This window comes from Zerene cesonia, chromosome 13, assembly GCF_012273895.1.
Source record: "Zerene cesonia ecotype Mississippi chromosome 13, Zerene_cesonia_1.1, whole genome shotgun sequence".
In the NCBI taxonomy this organism is placed as follows: Eukaryota; Metazoa; Arthropoda; class Insecta; order Lepidoptera; family Pieridae; genus Zerene; species Zerene cesonia.
In genome coordinates this window covers 5,343,092-5,347,303 of record NC_052114.1, presented here as the reverse complement: position 1 = coordinate 5,347,303, position 4,212 = coordinate 5,343,092, and positions in this window count along the sequence as shown.

The following is a 4,212-nucleotide window of genomic DNA, read 5'->3' as shown; positions in this document are numbered from 1 at the left end:
GCCAGCTGTCGTTGAAGAGGTGGTGAAGCCAGCAGTAAAGATTGTCATTCCTGAAGCTCCTACATTAACTGGTAAAACATTATCATCTTCGTTTAAATCGGTGTCCGACTTGCAAAACGCTGAAAAGGTTAAAACTGAAGTTCCTTGCATGCAACCTGAAGAAGTTATTATTAAAGAAGAAGTGGAATTTAAAAAAAGTTATCCTTCAGGGTCAGCGCCTAATCTTTCAAAATATTTTAATGATTATCTAGACTTGTATAAAAAATTAAGACCTGATCTTCTAGCAAAACAAAAGTATTTGAAAGGCTACGATTTCCCCCAATGAGAAAGTATTTTTAAATTTGTTCAGATCGATTCCAAAGAAATGAAACAAAAGTCGACGTAATCTAATTTTTCACAATTGTACCAGAATAGCTTATTTTACTTTGACCGTATCGGTCACATTCTGTGAATGTTAATGTAAAATAATTGTCGTATGATACAGTGATCAGTTTTGTAACTTGTACGCATAATCTGAACTGTAAAATTGTATATTTATAAAAGAAAATAAAGCAATAATAAAAAAATGACTTTTCCTCAAAATTTATTCTTTTTAACAATTTTCAGAAATCGAATGAGTGACCAAAAATTTCCTTGTTGTTTAACTGCATTTTTAATAGTCATTTCTGTCAGACAATACAGTACGTTGGTCACGCTGGATGAATATCAATCTATATATTATATACCACAGGTATTGTGAAAGCCATGGTGTTACCATTTCACTATCAGTATATATAGCACCACCATATATGTACGACGGGCGAAACCGGGGCGGATCGTGGATATACTATAAAATTTTAATAAATAAGTATGTATAGTATTTTCTTGTGTTTGATTTTACGCGAGTATTATACATTTAGAAATTAAAAACTTTTTAACGGATTTTAAACGCAATTTATTCATTATATTATTAACTCGACGTTTCGAACACTTTATAGCGAGCGTGACCACGCTAATATAATAAATAAATCGCGTTTAAAATCCGTTTAAAAGTTTTTATTTCTAAATAAGTATGTAACCAAAGTCCTAACCAACCTCAATACACTTTTTTGGTGAATATTCAGTAGGTCCGAATTATTAACTGATTTATTTTATTAAATAATAAAGAAGTCCTAGCAGATCAACCATTATATATATATATATATATATACTAGCTGCACCCGGCAAACGCTGTTCTGCCTTACTCTTATCATTTAGGGGTGTGAAAAATAGATGTTAGCCGATTCTCAGACCTACCCAATATGCTTACCAAATTTCAGAGGAATCGGTCAAGCCGTTTCGGAGGAGTATAGAGACTAACATTGTGACACGAGAAATTTATATATAAGATATATACAAGAATTGCTCGATTAAAGATATAAGATAATGCACGTTGAAGTGTTCTTTGTCAGAGGAGCGACAACTATTGCAAAAATTTGACATAGCTTATAGATATATTGATATTAATGATATGTCTGGAATAACTATCCAAAGCAATGTAACATTTATACTATTTCAATGTTACATTTTATAGAAATTAGCGAGCGCTTCCTACGTAGACGTAGATTTATTTTTTTATGTGTAAACTGTAGGGATGTTTGCAGTATTTCTTGTCGCTACGGTTTCACGCTTTATCTCCTAAATCCATATAAAATTTGATAAGATATTACATGTTACATGTTGTTATAGTTGAATTGCTAACAACTTTCTTCCTATAAAATTTTACTATAAAATGTAAAATAAAGATGTTATTTTGATACACATAAGTGACATTGTACTAATTTCAAGAGGGAATTTTAGCGACGATTTCCCGCAACGTTTTATTTCAATTGTATTTATTTTTTCAGTTTTATATAGCATCAAAGTAAATATAGGTTATTGAGTGCTAGGTAATCTCCGTGAAATCGACTGACCGTCTGTCTGTCTATATTTTGACGAAGTATCAAGCCGATACTATGTTGATTCAGATAGCATTTGGGATGCTTTTTATCCCGTTACGCATAATATATATTTTATTTCAGTGACATGCCTAGAATATTCAAAATAACAAAATTTAACGCGCTTTGTATTTCAATGTCCCCGCTTTTTTTTCAATCAAAAAAATCAAAAACGTTTCTTCACCACCTTAATTGCAAACATTGTAGGACTTGAGAAATTTTGAAAGAATAGAAAAAATTTGATCACGAGGCAGGATTCGAACCTGCGTATCTTGCCTAACCGTAGCAACGCCTAGCCTCTCGGCCACCCGTGATCCTGCCACAGTAATCGTAAATCGTAAGTAAAGCATTTCAATGCTATAAAACTAAAAATTAAAAATTAAAAATTTAACAAAGGCCGCGTTCCATCGATACAATATTGTAATCATTAAAATAATGTTTCGTATTGGTTGTGATGGTTCTTAATCATCTCAATAGATGGCGTGGGGTGCCCCTTAGGCACATGAAACCGAAAGAGTAGAAGAAATTCGATTACTGTGGCAGGATCACGGGTGGCCGAGAGGCTAGGCGTTGCTACGGTTAGGCAAGATACGCAGGTTCGAATCCTGCCTCGTGATCAAATTTTTTCTATTCTTTCAAAATTTCTCATTTATAAAGCATTTCAATGCTATAAAACTAAAAATTAAAAATTAAAAATTGTAGGACTTTTTTCATGCTATCGCCTAATCTGCGATTTGCAATAGGTTTCCGAGATGCTTAAGTAAATAAACATTTAGCATCTTGGCCTCCCCTACTATTATCAATCCAATATTTCATTTTTAACTGAAGTTGATAAGGAAAATCAAAAAACTTTTAATACGCACCAACTTCGACTCGAAAATATTCAATAATTATGATTGATTAATTTATCATTTATAATTCTTAAATAGCTATGTATTAATAATAAATAAGTAGTAACGAAGAAACAATGTCCTGTAAGTAACAAAAAGAAAATGAGATGGAACGTAATGTTTCCCAGAAAGGCATGGGCTAAGCACAATGTCATAATTCTAAACTCAACACTTATTTTATGCCGAGACCTATTCGAGAAAGCTTAGCGATCCAAGCATTAAACGTTGATTATGGAGAGAATACCGAGCCTATCATTTTCTTAGACTACGCGGGCAAAGCCACGTGTGGAATACTACATCAATGAACAAAGAATGACATAAAAGAACAATAAAACTGATTTAAATAAAATGAAGAATTTATTAATTGAATTTATTGATTGAATTAAAGATATCAAATAGTCAATATAGATCTTGTTTAAATTTAATTTTTAGCATTTTACTATGATTTAAAAAAGGCATTAAATGTGATCTCGGAGGGTTCAATGTGGCCTCCTAAATGAGTTGGATGTTGCGAACCTGTTGCAAACAAGGGTAGTAAACGTAACTACAAAAATTTAACTTTGATAAAACCAGACGTTAAACTAACAGGAAACAAAGTTATGTAAGGTCGCAATTCGTAAATAACATTAATTTTTAATACAGCGGTCGGTTGCATGCTTGAAAAAAAATTAACTAAAGTAACAATTTATATCAATAAAATTTCAGGTATGAGTAATATTATTTTTCTGTAGGATATAAATAGATATAATAAACATATAATGTTTAGAGTAAACTGAAAAAAAATACGTACACAAGCGTACTAGACATAAGATACGTCTTCTTCGTCGTTTGTAGGTATTGTTGTTTTAGTGTCTTATTATGAGTAGTTTCATCTGAATGATTACTTGGTATTTAAGGCTAAATGGATAATTTTGTACGCCTACGTGGTATGACTCTAAATTGCGTCATTTATAACACATCAATACTATCGTATATTGAGTTATTTTTGCCCTATTCTACTACTTTTACTACATTCATGTGGTCTAATCGCGGTGGATCTTCATGTTATGATTATCACAGGGTATGGTTTCATAGGATTTTATGTTGGTTTATGAAAACATGTTCTTCAAGTCTTTAGTTCATTCATATTCTTCAATTCATTCAAATCTTAGATGTTCTTAACTTTATCGTTTAAAACAGTAAGCTATAAAATACTTTTTCAAGATGCAATGTGGCCGACGCATCTAATGACCCCCTTATACCTATTATAAGGTGGTTATTATACCTAGTCTTGCCATAAATATTGTAATAAAAAAAAAGAAAATTGTTAACTGCAAATAACATTTATTACTTTTACAGTGTGTCAGTTTAATACATAAATATAAAAC